Below are 18305 nucleotides of genomic sequence, written 5' to 3' on the forward strand. Positions count from 1 at the left end.
TTCTTTTAAAAACACACGATAAGTCTAGTGAACTAAACCATGAAATTTCAAAATTTAAATATAATTATAATGGACCATATATAATACAGAATATTCCACACGACAATGCTTACTACCTAATCTACCCAAAATCCAAAAGACCTTTAGGTGTAAGAAATATTGTGGACCTGAAACTGTATGTTCCTAGGAACGAGTAAATGTGCTGTATCTTATGCTGAACCCAAGTTATTCTAAATGTATCTAATCTTTGTAAATGTCTGTATACCCTTGAAAGTGTGCTAATGTAGTTATGTGAGTTTCAGATTACCAATTGTACTGTAACTGTAAAAATGTTTGGAGAAAAGGACTGAAAAGAAAGGATAAATGCTATCAGCCAGATAAAAGATGGGACTGTCAAAAATGAAAATGGGCAGTGTATGAACCATAATATGAAGGACTGCCAAATACCAATGAGGGCAGATAAATAATCGATGGAAAATTGTAAATGTGATCCAGGAGATGTGACAATATGAAGTGAAAAGGACTGCCCAAATCCGCATAATAGGCAGCAAATACGTGTAGTTAATTTTCTGAATATATGTGTGTGTGTTTTGTTTAGTAAGTAAGGAAATGGACTGCTGTTCAAAGCAAGCAGCGACAAATTATCTTATAGTGTATACAAAATATGCAATTGTTTTTGTAGTTAAATGTTTGTATTTCAGAATTTTAAATTATTTCTTTGAGAAATTTAGAAAAAATGATTAAATTGCTAATTTAGTGATGTTATGATGGGAAGTTGGACTGTGCAAAAGGCACTTGAGTAAATGACAAGTAATTATTCTTGATGTGTTAAAAAGGTGTAAACCTATATACAGTGAGTAAAAGAAAATATGTGGTGTAAATCTTTTTGGACAATTAAGTAAAGATTCGGAACCACTCTTTAATTGTAAGATTTAGTGTTCCCATAAAATTTGGACTTAAGAAAATTTTCTGGAAACAGGGGCATGTGTAACGACAACTGTACATATAATAATTTTTTTCTTTATGAATTTAGATAAATTAATGTAAACAATGTTTTGAACTTTTTTTTTCGGTTTGTATCGTTATGTTAAAGAGACTGTGAGTAACTTTTGAAATGAATATTATTATTTATGTTAGATTTCAAATAATGTGGTAATCAAAGGAAAGTGTATTTAATGTTAAAACTATTGTAAGATGTGAAAATTGTAATTTATACACTTGGTCCATACGTAGGTAATGCATTAGGATATGTGTAGTAGAAAACCTGTGGTGAATACCCTACCTGTAGGGGGAGCGGGAAAAGGTGGAGGCAGGCGAGGCGGGAAAACGCACACTGGCGCGGTTCGGCACAACGGGCTCAGTAACACAGTCGGAGGCGAGCAACAGTCGGAAGTACACGTACTGTACCGAGGAGGCTACCCAGGAAAAGTGGATTCCATTGAGCCTCGGATGAACCGATTCCGACGACTACTTGGCATGGCTATATTCTGAGGCACAAAATTGGAAAGATTACGACGCTAAGAAGATGGAAAGTGCCGATGTTGTGTGAGCCTTAGCCGTGCTTGTATGTGTGCCGTGCTGCCCGCTATCTCGCTGCCCGCCAACCGCCGCACCGACTTGCACAGGTCAAACATTTATTTCATCTTTAGAAGTGTATCTGTGTGGACCAGTGTCGAAAATGTTTCTGACTGTTCAATAATAACGTGACTTTTACCAGAATTGCTTCAGCCATGACTTATCCTGATCACTGACCTAGACAGGATCCTTACCTCGTATTGTGCAACCCGAGTATCCTGAACTGAAAGTTTAATGTTAGTGTTAACGAAAATTATCAGCAGATTAATGTATGCTATAAAGAAGTTTAAAATCCTATGTGTTATTGCAAATGTTGAGGAAGAACAAAAGTATGACTAAATTGGAAGAGAGTTTTTTGAATTGAGTTAGCGATGTTATTTAATTAATTTGAGACAGAAATAATGACAGTTAAATTATTCAGAAGTAAGATAAAAGAGTAGTTATCCATAGATTGATAATTTTGAGTGTTAATTTGCCTTCAGTACTTAATAGTTTCAGTATAATGACCATAACAGTTTCAGCCCCCCCCCCTTCTCTTGTCCATTCTTTCAAACCTTGAAATGTGTTGATCAGATTTGACCAGTAAAGCTAAATTCTATATTAATCCTAAGTGTATTAGTGTTTTTCCATCATTCACAGTGATATTGTGTGTGTACTTTCAAGATTGTCGATGCTAGGGCAATCTATGCCCGATTTCAGTCTGCTCAACATACAAAATGCAGTTCGTAGTAATCATTACTGTGTGGCGTTGTGAAAATTTAGCGCGTCCAAATTAGTACAAAAAGAGAAAACTTTAGTTCAGTGGATTTTTCTGGTTCCAAACTTTGCCATATAACGCATCATTACTACGTGTTACTATGCTTGTACATGCTCCCACTTGTACAAGGAAAAGCTCACTCACTGCCTAAGTAGGCTGGCGACCGAATTAATAATTATAGGTAGCATCTACTGTGTGTACTTCTTGTCCATGCGAAAGAGTAATTATACTTTACATTTGCTTGATGCATCACTGTAGTTATTGACTGAATATAAGTCCGATCTTGCTTCTATTAGGTACACGCGGTCAACTTATGTACTAAAATCCTTGTTTATAAGGTGAAGCCCGTGAACTTATTGCAGTACAGGCTTTATAGAGATAACGTACGTCCGAGCAGGGCGGTAGCGTTACAATGTGTTCGATCGGGTTCAGATCTGGCGAGAAGGAGGGCCAGCACGTGAACTGGAACTCGCCACTGAGTTCCTCGAATCACTCCATCACACCCCTGGCCTTATGACATGGCGCATTGTCTAGCTGGAAAATAACACTGCCGTCGGGAAACATGTTCGTCGTGAAGGGCGGTACATGGGCTGCAACCACTGTATGGAACTCCTTGGCCGTCATGGTGCCTTGCACAAGCTCCACTGCACCGACGGATGCGCACGTGATTCGTCCCCAGAAGCCAGTACAAGTGTCCAGGAGCTGTTGCTGTAAGTAGGCTGTTTAGGTTTTTATGTTGGTAACGCCACGTAGCGCTCTGTATGAAAGTCACTGACTCTGGCTGGTTGGACTCATTGTTGGAATATTCGCTTGCGTAGTGTTGGGCAGTTGGATGTGAACAGCGCGTAGCGTAGGGCAGTTGGAGGTGAGTCGCCAGCAGTGGTGGATATGGAGAGAGAGATGCCAGAGTTTTGAGAGGTCACTATAAGCGGACGATCTGGACCTGTGCAGCCAGAAGAAGGAAATTTGTGAAGATGGTTGTCATGAATTGATAGATGATGACTTTTCAACGTTATTAAGGTAAATACATTGTTTGTTCTCTATCAAAATCTTTCAACTATGCCTATCAGTAGTTAGTGCCTTCAGTAGTTTGAATCTTTTATTTAGCTGGCAGTATTGGCTCACGTTGTATTGCAGTAGTTCGAGTAACGAAGATTTTTGTGAGGTAAGTGATTGATGAAAGATATAGGTTATTGTTAGTCAGGGCCATTTTTTTGTAGGGGTTATTGAAAGTCAGATTGCATTGCGCTAAAAAATGTTGTGTGTCAGTTTAGTGATGATCAGAATAAGTAAAGAGAGAACTGTCTGAGTACGTTCAGTTTCACTCACGTGTCTTTGTATCTAATAACGTAGAAGTTTAGCAGCACAGTAATTCATAATTTTTCAAAGGGGACGTTTTATTCCTTTGACTACGGATTCGTGCACTTCCATTGGCATGATAAAGAAGGTATCGGGATTCATCAGACCATGCTACCCTCTGCCACTGCGCCAACGTCCGGTGCCATAGGTCGCGTGCCCACTTCATTCGTAGTTGCCGATGTCGTGTTGTTAACATTGGTACATGCGTGCGTCCTTGGCTGAACAGATCAATCGTTAGGAGTGTTGGGTGCACTGTGTGTGCAGACACACTTGTACACTGCCCTCCACAGTTCGCCGCCTGTCCTGTTTTACCAGTCTGCCCAGCCTACGACGTCCGACGTCTGTAACGAGTGTTGTGCGCCCAACCCCACGACGTCCGGACGTGGTTCCACCTCGGTTTCTCCACGTGTTGAAAGACTCACCACAGCATTCCTCGAACACCCGACAAGTCGTGCAGTTTCCGAAATGAACGTGAAATAATCTACCCTCGGTCAGATTCAGATAGATCACGAGGTTTCTCCTTTCCGTACACGGACAGCACACTCGCTGATGCTAAAAGCACAGTGAGTGTGTCTGACCAGCAGTTATCCCTCGCCAGGTGACGCTGCTATGGCGTGGACGGACAGGTGGCCACAATGTTCTGGCTGATAAGTGTATACAAACAGTAGTCGATCATCTATTACATCGTATGTAAGTGGTCTGCAGCTTCGTCAGCCATTCATTCCCTTTTATTAAACCTTTTGGCATCTCCAAACTTTAATCGAGTCTTCTCATTTGATAGCTAGAGAACCTTTGCCAAACCTTTAGTTACTTTCATTACAGGGTCACATCACTGATATTATAAATAATCATGTATTCATATCGTGTAAACTGACTCGTTCCACATCATTTCAACAAAAAAAATTCTTTATATGATCTACGAGGTGCATTCAAGTTCTAAGGCCTCCGATTTTTTTTCTCCGGACTGGAAAGAGATAGAAACATGCGCATTGTTTTAAAATGAGGCCGCGTTCATTGTCAATACGTCCCAGAGATGGCAGCACCATACGGCAGATGGAATTTTACCGCCAGCGGCGAGAATGACAACTGTTTTAAATACTTAAAATGGCGACGTTTTACTTAGTTGAACAGCGTGCAATCATTCGTTTTCTGAATTTGCGTTGTGTGAAACCAATTGAAATTCATCGACAGTTGAAGGAGACATGTGGTGATAGAGTTATGGATGTGTCAAAAGTGCGTTCGTGGGTGCGACAGTCTAATGAAGGCAGAACATCGTGTGAGAACAAACCGAAACAACCTCGGGCTCGCACAAGCCGATCTGACGACATGATAGAGAAAGTGGAGAGAATTGTTTTGGGGGCTCGCCGAATGACTGTTGAACAGATCGCCTCCAGAGTTGGCATTTCTGTGGGTTCTGTGCACACAATCCTGCATGACGACCTGAAAATGCGAAAAGTGTCATCCAGGTGGGTGCCACGAATGCTGACGGACGGCCACATTGCTGCCCGTGTGGCATGTTGTCAAGCAATGTTGACGTGCAACGACAGCATGAATGGGACTTTCTTTTCGTCGGTTGTGACAATGGATGAGACGTGGATCCCATTTTTCAATCCAGAAACAAAGCGCCAGTCAGCTCAATGGAAGCACACAGATTCACCTCCACCAAAAAAATTTCGAGTAACCGCCAGTGCTGAAAAAATGATGGCGTCCATGTTCTGGGACAGCGAGGGCGTAATCCTTACCGATTGCGTTCCAAAGGACACTACGGTAACAGGTGCATCCTACGAAAATGTTTTGAAGAACAAATTCCTTCCTGCACTGCAACAAAAACGTCCGGGAAGGGCTGCACGTGTGCTGTTTCACCAAGACAACGCACCCGCACATCGAGCTAACGCAACGCAACAGTTTCTTCGTGATAACAACTTTGAAGTGATTCCTCATGCTCCCTACTCACCTGACCTGGCTCCTAGTGACTTTTGGCTTTTTCCAACAATGAAAGACACTCTCCGTGGCCGCACATTCACCACCCGTGCTGCTATTGCCTCAGCGATTTTCCAGTGGTCAAAACAGACTCCTAAAGAAGCGTTCGCCGCTGCCATGGAATCATGGCGTCAGCGTTGTGACAAATGTGTACGTCTGCAGGGCGAATACGTCGAGACGTAACGCCAGTTTCATCGATTTCGGGTGAGTAGTTAATTAGAAAAAAAAAATCGGAGGCCTTAGAACTTGAATGCACCTCGTATTGTACATGTAACTAACCAACTAACTCAACAAAGCCAGACACCACATCCCACTTGCTGCTTCTGCACTGGGACACCTTCATCGTCAAGATATCACGTTATTGGACATAGAACCCTCGTGTGTCCTTCGTGGCACGTTTGGATACAACTATGGCCTCTCGCTCGCTCTGCATTCAAAGCTCAAATCTGGACACGCACCTGCATTCACAGTGCAAATCTGGACGCTAGGACGCTAGTTGTGAACACCAGTCTCACTTGCTTCCAGCAGGATAAAAGATTATTCAGCTTCCAAAACAATTAATGCACACCACAGTAGCTACCCCTTGTCAGTATTGGTCCACTACAAACTCTGCTGGTGACACTGTCAACGAAGTGTCTGAATGGCTGTGAAGTAATGGCAGTGTATTGTTCCTTTACAGCCCAAGCCAGAGAAGGTAGTGATGTTGGACGCTGTGGTCTGGAGTGAAGCCGACTTTCTACCTCATTCGGGCAGGCCAGACCAATTCAGGAATGTTACTGCCCTTACTGGTGCTGCTTTATAATTGCGTGCATTGCCATGCTGATACAGTGATCATTGTCGAACTGTTCCTCTGTTATACACAGTATGGGGTGTCGTAAAATGTGTCTGTATCTTACCGCATTTAGCCTTTCCTTTAGCGCAATATGGCAACCACACCCTAACCATGAAAACATCCCCATACTGAACCACCACCTGTTGTGTACATCACTGTTGACACTATACACGATAGCACTTAAAGTACCTCAGGCATTCGCCAGAATCAAACCCTTTAATCAGATTGCCACAGTGCATAGTGTGATAGCCCGCTCCGTAACACTCGATTCCAGTCATCCACTGCCCAGTCTCGGTCTTTACAATATTTCGAGCGTCGTTTCGCACTGTGGCGCAGCTCTAGCAACCGAGCAACTCCTTTTCCATCCTCACGACGCAACTAAAAGTTTCAATCTTCCAATACCTCTTCCCACTCTTCCAAACTCTCCAGACGATGCCCTACTATTTAGAAATTTTATCAAGAGAATTAATCAAAGCTGAAGGGCTGCTAGCGACGCACTGAAATTCTCAATAAGGGAATTTCGTCAGAGACAAAGGGGCTTGCTGTACGGAAACTTCCAGGAAAGTGAAAAATGTACTGAACAGATATTCGAACTGGCCTATAAGCAAATACTTCGTGATTCACTGTGCGAACATTCCCTACACTAATGATAAACCTTTTCTCTAGTGTATCTGTCCTTCCCAGAGTCTGCGCTGAACCGCCGATCCTGTCGCAGCAACTCAGCAACGATGTCTGCAGCAGGGGAAAGAAAGGCAATCTGCAAACCAACAGGCTTCACAACAGCCTAACCGTGTACCCAATATCGACGGTCCGCCGCAGATCAGATTATAAGTTCTTTTCCCAGTTACTTGAAAAATCCATAAAGAGAAACATTAATCTGTAGCAGACTCAACCTAGAAGATAAGGATAGACGCAGCAAAATTCACCAGTCCCTGTTGTAGAAAAGTTTTATCGTAAAAAAATTTTTGACAGTTCAACAAAGTCACAGACTTTCTATATATTCGTTGTGCGGTCTGGCACTCCTTGATATCTTTGCCAGAATAAATTGAAATTCTCCAAGTTTTTCCTTAAATAATTAATTAATGTTACTAAAGAATCAATCCTGTTCTCTTTCAACGAAATATTCCACTTTGAAACCGATCCTCCCGACCACAATCGCCGATAAAGTTTCAAAACAGAATCCTAACACACTTCACAGTATCGATTATTTTCAAAATATCAATACGTGTCGACTTCTCACCAATAAAACTTCAAACCAGTCAACCATTGAAGATAGTCCACACTCTCGACAAAACCCTGCCAGAATCTCTTCAAGGAGTCTGAATTTTAATAAAACTTGCAAATCTCACACATAAGTAATATTTACGATGCATGTCGTAATAACAGAGTCAACTGACTGTTCCAACTTCCCACTCGAAGTTTATTTAACAGTTGATAACCAATTGACATCCAATTACAAACTTTATCCTTTCACATTCAGCATTGAACTTCCTTTCTTTTTATATAAAAAAAACATAAAACATATTTTAATAATGGCCAGCATGATGTTTCAATGATTCTTCCAGCCGCCGGCCGTCGACCACGATGCAATAGTGGTTAGCTCTCGTCGTCCGCCGCGTCTGGAGTCCCCACTGGATCATCTTGCTGCCACGCTGGACATGAGAGAAAAGAAACAAAATCTGATTAAACAACAAGTCTCCACTTAACATACTACAAATAAATAAAAATATATATTAACATTTCTTACCTGGCGTCGCTCAAGCAGTAAAGAAACGCGATATTTCTTGATTAGACTTTTGAAACACCACAAGTCCTAATTCAGCAAGATATGCAGGAAAAGAGGGTTTAAAACCAAACAGTCGTGTGTCGATATGAATGCACAGACTACAGCAGTGAAGAGGAGTCGGCTCAGATTATCAGTCAATATGTGGGCAGACACAGTCAGTGATTACGTACAGGGATCATTTCTTCGTCTTCGATGAAATGCACCAGTGTACACAGTGTTTATCAGAGACTTATTATTCATCAATCGACGTGGTTTCTGCGGTATCGTACAGACATCGCGTTGCCACACCAAAGTCGGCAACTAGAATCGACACCTCTGACATTAGCGAGGCATCGCTGCAATCCGCAACGACGTATGGGAGGCACTCCTCAAGCATGCCTCCCCTGTCAGCTGTGCACCGCCCTCGTTCTGAGGTCAATATACTGTCGAATTAGCAAGAGGTCTCCCCAGTTCGCAACCTCAGCTTCAGCAGTCGTCAACATCCAGTAGGACAACATCAAGTGAAGTTTCAAATGAAATATACTTTTCTCTAGGTTATAAATTGTACTTCGGGAGAACAGTTTGTTAGTTAGTGCATGAAGTGATGCTTTGCTAGTCCATGACAGTCGTAAATTTTTCAGTACTCGTGTGTCACAGTTAAGTAAATCTTTTTCTCATGTATGTAACAAAGTCAACTAACATTGCATGTGTTCTAGTTTGATGGCCACCTCACCCAGCAATCAGGGAATCAACAGCTGAGGCCAAACGAGAGTAGTTTCGCCTGGTCACAACAGTTCCTACGTGATGGAACCCCACTTCACTTTGGATGGAGGGTTTGTGAACACTTTGATCAAACATGTCCTGGAAAGTCGATATGCAGGGGAAGTTTAATGTCGCGGCCAGGCCTGATCTCACATTAGATTTCTTCTAGTGTGATCTGACATTAGATTTCTTCTAGTGTGATCATGTGAGAAGTTCTGTGTACAAAACGACTGTCAAGCCTGAAGAGGATTACCTGACAAGGATTCTCAAGAATTCCTATTGCCTGCGACCTGTGCAAGCGATACCGTGGGTAGTAGAAAGGATACAAAAGAACTTTGTGCGACGATTCCATGCCTGCACTGAGGTTGGGGGACGCTATCTTGAATAACTGTGGTAAGTGTAGCAGTTTTCTAAACTTGTGCAGAAAAATGAAACTCGTTCTTTTTGTATTGTAGACTTAAGATTTTCGATTTCTCTGATGTCGAGTGACATGTACTGTTACTAGTACATCAACCCGGGAAACTATCTGAAGGCATTGGGCAGCATTAAGCTCGAATTCCTTAGGTCACGATCAGAGTTCAGAAGTTGGGCCGCTCTTCGTTTAAGCACTGCACGAGGATAAGGTGGAACATGAGTAGATTTCCGGTCATACTTGTCCACTCTGTCGTTTCCGGAGTAGCGCCCCTTACCTCAAATTGCTACATTTACACTTCGTCACCGCTAAAAGTCTGAAACGTCATCACGGAATCAACTTGTCTGTTCAGCGTGTCTTGAAAGAACAGCAGTCACGTATCTGATCTCTTCTGGGCCAACACTGATGGACATTACACGCCGTCACAATACGTGCCCCAGTGACAGCTACTCACCATCCTCGATCCACGCGCCCGCTATCTGGTATGTAGCGAAGGCAGCGCCCAGATGGAAACCATCTGGAAACTGGTTGGCAGGTCTGGCCGACGACTTCACTGGCACCTCCTGTGCCAGGCAGAGCAGGGTTGCCACCACCACAGGTACCAGAATTCGCCTCATATACATCTACATCTACATCTTCATGGTTACTCTGCAATTCACACTTAAGTGCCTGGCAGAGGATTCATCGAACCATTTTCATACTACTTCTCTACCATTCCACTTTCGAATGGCGCGTGGGAAAAAGGAACACATAAATCTTTCCGTTCGAGCTCTGATTTCTCTTATTTTATTATGATGATCGTTTCTCCCTACTTAGGTGGGTGTCAACAAAATCATCTTCAGGTCTCTTCACCTGGATGACTGCAATGACGTTTTTCCCCAGCACCCGTTTTTATATATTTGCGTCAGCTCAAATGATAACAGAAAAAAGGGCCTAACTGAAAATCTCCATCCTTTGCCCTTCAATGTAAATTTTACGGGAGATAGCCAAAGGAGGATTTAAATTTGTTGTTCTAGATGACCAATATTCTCTGAGCACCTAATTTGAGAAAAACGGTAACCCATTTCAAAGCAAAAAGAAAGATATGTTAAGACGTTGATACGATTACTAAGGCTTTTTGGAATGGTAAGTCACAGTATTCCGCAGAAAACTGCTTGCATACGTAACGAAGACACGTCTCAGTTAATCTTCAGATAAGCCGTAAGTTGAACTGATCCGCCATGAACTCTGTTAATCCCGGATGAGATGGCAATTTATCTGTTTTGTTAGTCAGGTGCAGCATCGGTAAATGCCAAGTCATGCGAAGATTAAATGAATCACATGATTGACAGTAATTTCTTTGTTTTGCATATCATCTTGAGTATCGAAAAAGTCACGCAACTTGATGAGGGCGGCCAGATCGGTGCCGTGGGCGATGGTTAATAATCGGGCTCTCGTGTTATGTAAGAGTAGCTAGATGCCTGGCTTTTGCGAAAAGGGGGGTGAATTACTCAGTTGTGCTTCTCGTTTCCACGTCAGATGCAGCCTCAACCTAGTCCGTGGGTGGGATGATTGCCTCAATGCCTGATTGGAATACCGATTCTGAGCTCTACAGACTTTGAAGAGAAACTTGTTGATCGCCCCTTGTACCTGAAACTGGTACTGCTCGCTGGTGCTACAGTATGCACTGTATGTGACACTCTGCGGCGACGTTCAACAATGAACCCATATTGTTGCATACAACCACTGGCTGTCTTACCAAGTAGGGGCATTAGATTGGCGAGTCATTGAGACGGCGTCCGCTACAGTGTAGGCCTCTACGTTGTGGCCACCATCACCCAGCCATTTTCGTGACAGCACCCTCTGTCTGCGGCTCCAGCCGCAGCACTGGTAGCTGAGACTCGAACTGAGGCTCTCGCAGTCACCGAGCCACTGAGCGTCCCTTGCGCCAGACACTGTCAGCAAGATGCAAGTACAGGGTTCGCACCCAGGTGTCTGTTCCACCAAACGCTGCGGCCATCGACCAGCCTGCCTTGCATACGGCCTAGCCAGGTCGAGCCGCCTTGCCCGTAGATGAGCCACCACAGAAGGCCACCCTTGGAATTCGAGCAGTGGAGCGCCACCTCGCTGTCGTGCTGGTTTGGTCACAGCGACTGCCAGCTACTTGTCATCCTCCCATCGCACACTGAGCCGACCGCCCGGCACCTGAGTGACTTTGGCACAAGTGCACTATTACAAACTGTTTACAAATAAATAAACCGTCTCCAAGCTGCTGTTCAATTATCCTGCCCAATCACACCCATTAGAGAACACCTGCACCCTTTGTAGGGAACTCATTTACCACACATAAGTTACATCGGTATTAGTACAAGAAGTAAAGGTGGCTTCTGTCTGTGGTAGTACATAATGTGAGGGAACCTCTACAATCTAGTAAAATTGCCACTGACGTTGACCAGCCGCAACTTACATCCTCAGTTATTTGCTTGATGTATTCCAGTCTGTCTTCCTCTACAGTCTAAACTCTCTACAGCTCCCCAAAGTACAATGAAATTTATTCCCTGCTGTCTTAGCAGAAATCCAGTCTCCCTGTCCCTTTTTCTTGTCAGTGTTATCCATACATTCTTTTCTTCGCCGATTCTGTGGAGATCCTCCTCATTCCTTATCTTGTCAGTCCACCTAATTTTCAACCTTCTTCTGTAGCACCGAATCTCAAATGCTTCCATTCTGTTCTCCTCCGATTTTCCCACAGTCCATATTTCACTACATACTTTATCAGATTTTTTTTTTCTCGAATTAAGGCTTGTGCGTGATACTAGTGAAGTTAAGCGCTGTCGGGCGTGGTCGGCACTTGGATGGGTGACCATACAGGCCGCCATGCGCTGTTGCCATTTTTCGGGGTGCACTCAGCCTCGTGATGCCAATTGAGGAGCTACTCGACCGAATAGTAGCGGCTTCGGTCAAAGAAAACCAATGTAACGACCGGGAAAGCAGTGTGCTGACCCCACGCCCCTCCTATCCGCATCCTCATCTGAGGATGCCACGGCGGTCGGATGGTCCCGGTAGGCCACTCGTGGCCTGAAGATGGAGTGCGTGATACTAGTAGACTTCTCTTGACCAGCAATGCCATTTCTGCCAGCGCTAGTCCTCTTTTTATGTCCTTACTCCTTCCATCATGGGTTATCTTGATGCCTAGGTATCAGTATCCCGTAATTTCATGTATCTCTTGATCACCAAATCTGATGTTAAGTTCCTCAGTATTCTCATTTCTGCTACTTCTCATTATGTAAAATCTTTTGTTGTTTATTTATAGACGCAATCACATGTTTATGACACAGTCATAATAACGCATGAACCTGTGTTCAGTGTATGCCGCCTTTAGAATCTGAAGATGGTCATTGTATGGCCCGAACCGGTTATGACTGTGTCATAAACTAGTAATTGCGTCTATAAACAAAAAAAAATTACGAAAGAATCAGTCACGCACTCCATAGACAAAATGTTTTTTTCCAAAAACTTTTCATTATTTTCGTCTTTCTTCGATTTACTCTCAGTCTATATTCATTACTCATTAGACTGTTCGTACCATTCAATAAATCCTGTGGTTCTTCCCCACCTTCACTTAGCTTAGCGATGTCATCGGTTAATCTTATCTTTGATATCCTTTCAGCCTGAATTTTAATGCAACTCTTGAACCTTTCTCTTATTTCTCTCATAGCTTATTCGATTTATAAACTCAAGAGTAGCGGCTGCTCTCAACGCTGGAGTAATGGTTCGAAGTTTCAGTTCCGTAAGGTAACAATGAAACAGTATGGACCTCTGCCTGCAGTGTTCTTTTAAAATGTGTGTTAGAGTGTCTTTGAAGCTCGTAAGTTTATAAAGCGCCCTTTTTTCTTATGTGAACTCTCAGTGTATGTTATTGTTGACTGTAGTTGAACAGCACAAAGAATTTTGATGTGCACGTGATGTGGTCCCGTCAAGGAAAGTTATTGTCAGAAAATTTATAAGTAAACTTTCTGATTAACCTTAATGACGTGAATTTTTTATTCGAAAAGTGAATAATGAAGAACTTACATAAAGTACTGAAACTTAAACTAGCGGAAAACACAGCGAACTAAATTTATAAGTTCCTGCTGAGAAGTAAAGCCTCCGAATTTTTTGTTCTGTTCTCAATATCGGTTAAGATTTACGTGTCGACTTTCCAGACGCAAGTTGCATTCCTCTGCTGCTAGAGGTCTGCAAAATGCAGTGTGTAACGTAGCGGAATGCAGCGTAACTACACTATGTGATCAAAAGGATCCAGACACCCCCAAAACATACGTTTCTCAAATTAGGTGCATTTTGCTGCCACCTACTGCCAGGTACTCCATATCAGTGACTTCAGTAGTTATTAGACATCGTGAGAGCAGAATGGGAACTCACGGACTTCGAATGTAGTTAAGTGATTGGGTGTCACTTGTGTCATACGTTTGTACACGAGAATTCCACACTCCTAAACATCACTAGATAGCGAAGTGCAAACGTCAAGGGACACGTACAGCAGAAAAGCCTACAGGCAGACCTCGTCTGTTGACTGTCAGAGACAACCGACAGTTGAAGAGGGTCGTAATGTGTAATAGGCAAACATCTATCCAAACCATTCCACAGGAATTCCAAACTGCATCAGGATCCACTGCAACTACTATGACAGTTAGGTGAAAGGTGAGAAAACTTGGATTTCATGGTCGACCGGCTGCTCATAAGCCACACATCACTCTGGTAAATGCCAAATTACGCCTCGCTTGGTGTAAGGAGCGTAAACATTGGACGATTGAACAGTGGAAAAACGTTTTGTGGAGTGACTAATCACGGTACACAATGTGGAGATCCGATGGCAGAGTGTGGCTATGGCGAATGCGCGGTGAACGTCACCTGCCAGCGTGTGTGGTGCCAACAGTAGGCTGCGTTCACACTGCCGGCGGGGCCGAGCCGAGCCTTGGTATCGCCCGCCTTGGTATCAAACACATGGTTTTGAACTGCGGTGTTCACACTGGCGGCCGGGCCGCGCCGACACGGCGTGAGCCTCCCGGAGCCGAGCCGGCCACATCCCGAGTGTTTAATATTACCGGCGCGAGCCGACCGCAGGCGCGAGCCTGTGGCGCAGCACTGCAGCTTCTGCAGTACACGCATCACACGTCTCCCTTCTGCTTTCATCACAAGTGTGACTGCACACGTCTTTTATTTTAAGATGTTACCTCACATTTCACAATCAGTGAGGAAAAATTACGTTTATTATAATGATACATGCGAAATTACTTTTATTTCATTTATTTAATCTACCGTATTTACATGCATTTACAACAATAGCTTGCCAGCGATCGCGGCATTGCCGCCACTGAATAGTTCGCATTTACTTGTAAACGGAGGCAGATATGAGTGTCACTGAGGGACGGAAATGTGTCCCTACCAGATGACAGTCTGCAGATCGTGGTCGTGCGGTAGCGTTCTCGCTTCCCGCGCCCGGGTTCCCGGGTTCGTTTCCCGGCGGGGTCAGGGATTTTCTCTGCATCGTGATGACTGGGTGTTATGTGATGGCCTTAGGTTAGTTAGATTTAAGTAGTTCTAAGTTCTAGGGGACTGATGGCCATATATGTTAAGTGCTCAGAGCCATTTGAACCATTTTTGAACGAGATGACAATGCATTGTAAAGTCATGCTGTGGCACGTTACTATAAGCTGTTGTCTGTGACATCTTTTTGCGATGTTCTTACTTTAATGAATGCAGAATAACATATACATGACATTAACTTGTGTCCATCAATTTGGTATCATAAATTCGGCTAGTATGAGAGTAATGATGCAGTTTCCAGATTATGGAACGAAGTAACCAAGGAGTGTGTTTCAGATAGTATACACAAATACAAACTATTTTCCTTTATAATTTTATTTGTTTTATTTACAATGAAACGAGATACACAAAAATACAGTAAATAGCTAAGTACTTTCAATTCCAAAATTTATTTTTGAAAGGTTTTTTAATTATTTTAAGTTGCATTTTTAACGAAATGTTCAACAAAAGTGTTCCTGACAGTTTTCGAACATACTGTGGAATTTCTGTTGAATGTGGCACCAGCTGTCTGCATATCAGCATTGTTACAAAACTTTTCAGCTTCAACATTGCATCCTTCTCTGTCAATGTATTATGATTCATTCTGTAATATGAATAAAATTTTTCAGGATAGTTTTTAAGTTCTTCATGTAAAGAAAAAAACTCTCCTAAATGTCTGTCGCTATTAATGGGATGAATCCATAACTTTCTAGTTCTTCTGTACTTCAAAACTCGACGAGTTACTGCAGAGTCAAAACAATACCAATAAAAGAGTGAAGACATTGTTCTGCACGACAGCACAGACTAGCTAAAGGCGAGCAACTGTTGACTGCAGCTGCGTTTTCTACTCTGACTTGCTTGTCAGCTGTTGAAGGGTGGGGATTTTTTTAAATTTATTTATTTGGCCTCCGGCAGATAATAGCCATTTAGCCAAAGAGTGGGGATTACCTTGACAGTGCAGCGTTGACCCTACAAAGAAGGTGGAGAACAAGACGAGGTCGCTTCTCAAGGACGCAGATTTACCGGAGGGTGACGCTAAGATATTGTTACCCCAAGGTCCGGTACCGCATAGACTTTATGGACTCCCGAAGGTTCACAAAGAGGGGGCACCATTACGCCCCATTGTCAGCAACATCAGGGCGCCTACATATTTGTTAGCCAAATACCTGACAGGAATATTAAGTCCTTATGTGGGTAAATGCCCTCATCACATCCGTAATTCCGTGGATTTTGTTAAACACCTTGATAGCTTCAGGTTGGATGAGTCAGATGTCATGGTGAGTTTTGACGTCGTTTCTTTGTTTATGAGGGTACCCCCGCGAGAGTCACTAGAATTGATTAGTCAGAAGTTTGACGAGAAGACCACTGAACTTTTTAGGCATGTCTTGACTTCCATGTATTTTCTTTTTAATGGAGAATACTATGAACAAACGGTGGGAGTCGCCATGGGCAGCCCACTCTCACCGGTGGCAGCGAATTCATACATGGAGAACTACGAATGGAAACCTACTTGCTTTTGCCGTTACGTGGACGACACGTTCGTCATCTGGCCACATGGTATGGATAAACTCCTTGACTTCCTTACACATCTAAACTCCATACACCAAAACATCAAATTCACTATGGAGACTGTAACGGAGGGTAAATTACCTTTCCTTGACATCTTGGTCAAGAGAAGGGCTGACGGCACACTAGGTCATGGGGTGTATCGGAAGACAACGCACACTGATCTGTATTTGCACGCAGACAGGTGCCACCACCCTTCACAGAGGAATGGGGTACTCAAAACTCTAGTACATAGGGCGCGCACTATCTCTGATGCAGAGAGTCTACCCCAGGAATTGGAACATCTGAGAACTGTATTTCGAAAAAATGGGTACTCAGAGTGGCAGATTCAACGTGCTCTCCTCCCAACCACTACAGCACAACCTGTGGAGATGGATGAAATCACGAGGGAGGAGGTAGGCACTGCGTTTATTCCATATACAGGCGCACTCTCGGGGAAAATCGTCCGCATTCTGAAGAAACACCGGGTCGGAACTGTGTTTTGTCCTCCGAATAAAACTCGTGCACTGGTGGGGAGCGCCAAAGATGACCTCGGTTTGAGGAAGGCCGGCGTGTACCAGATTCCGTGTCAATGTGGCAAGCCGTATATTGGTCAGACGATGCGTACCGTCGAGGATCGATCCCGTGAACACCAGAGGCACACTCGACTGATGTATCCGAGCAAGTCGGCGGTCGCTGAACATTGTTTGTCGGAATATCACACTATGGAGTATGAACGCACGAGGATTCTGGTACAGACGTCGAGATACTTGGACTGCGTTTTTAGAGCGGCCATCGAAATTCGCACCAATGACGACCTCATAAACCGTGACTGTGGCTATAATCTTAGCAAGGCTTGGGAACCAGCGATTGGGTTAATCAAGAGTAAATCGAGCAAACGTATAGTTGTGACGACCACGGCGGACAGAGCCATGACCATCACACCGACGTGATCTCAGACTCCGTCGCAATCTGTTCCACCGCGCAACCGTGGCGCAGGGCGCGGACGGCGGAGGGAGTGCGCCGCGGGCGGAGGGTATTTAAATCGGCGGCCGCCGCGACCGAACCCAGTTCCTAATGAGCAGCCATAGCGTACGGATCTCCATATCGGCACGTTCACAGGAGCTCAGTCCGTCAGTTCACCTGATGATGGTGACATGTATGACCGCCGAAATATTGTGCCCGTTGGACACTGTAGACCGGCAGTACACCGGAGGATATTTTGATTATCAAATACGCCGGGAGAAACTCAAAAATCACTTTTTACAGTTTTGTTTGCACAGTAGATATTTACTTAGTCCGTGTCATTTGACAGTTATACAACAATAAATTATTAAAGAGACATTTTCTTGCACTCTTCTATATTCTTTCAATTAAAATAATGAAATCGAAATGCAAAGGCCTGAGAGAGAGTTACAGAGAATAACTTGCATAACTTGGCCAAATAAGGTCATGTGATCCAGGGAATAGAATATTAAAATGCAATTCCAATCGGGCTTTGTTCTGTTATATGATTTTCCTAAGTTCCAAGAGCTATGCACAGTTCCTTATCAGTGGAAATAGAACCACAGAGTCAAAGGGCATTATCTCAAAACTCTTCGCCTATCAATCTGTCTATCTTACAAGGTAATGAAAAGAATTCTGTGAGGTCATCAGTGGCTCCACATGATGAACCATCACCACTGACAAGCGCTGCATCATGAAGAAAAAAGTTGGAAATTTCTGAAGGAGTATTTCTGCGATTGTTCGTTGAAGG

At 43.5% G+C, this 18305-nt stretch overlaps 1 protein-coding gene across 1 annotated transcript in view; it reads right to left on the minus strand.

Annotated features, from left to right (window-relative positions):
- The window catches only part of LOC124623157 (myrosinase 1-like), a 242230-nt gene that overhangs the window by 149660 nt on the left and 74265 nt on the right, over positions 1–18305 (minus strand). The window lies entirely within an intron of this gene.

Source organism: Schistocerca americana, chromosome 7 (genome assembly GCF_021461395.2).
Source record: "Schistocerca americana isolate TAMUIC-IGC-003095 chromosome 7, iqSchAmer2.1, whole genome shotgun sequence".
Classification (NCBI taxonomy): Eukaryota; Metazoa; Arthropoda; class Insecta; order Orthoptera; family Acrididae; genus Schistocerca; species Schistocerca americana.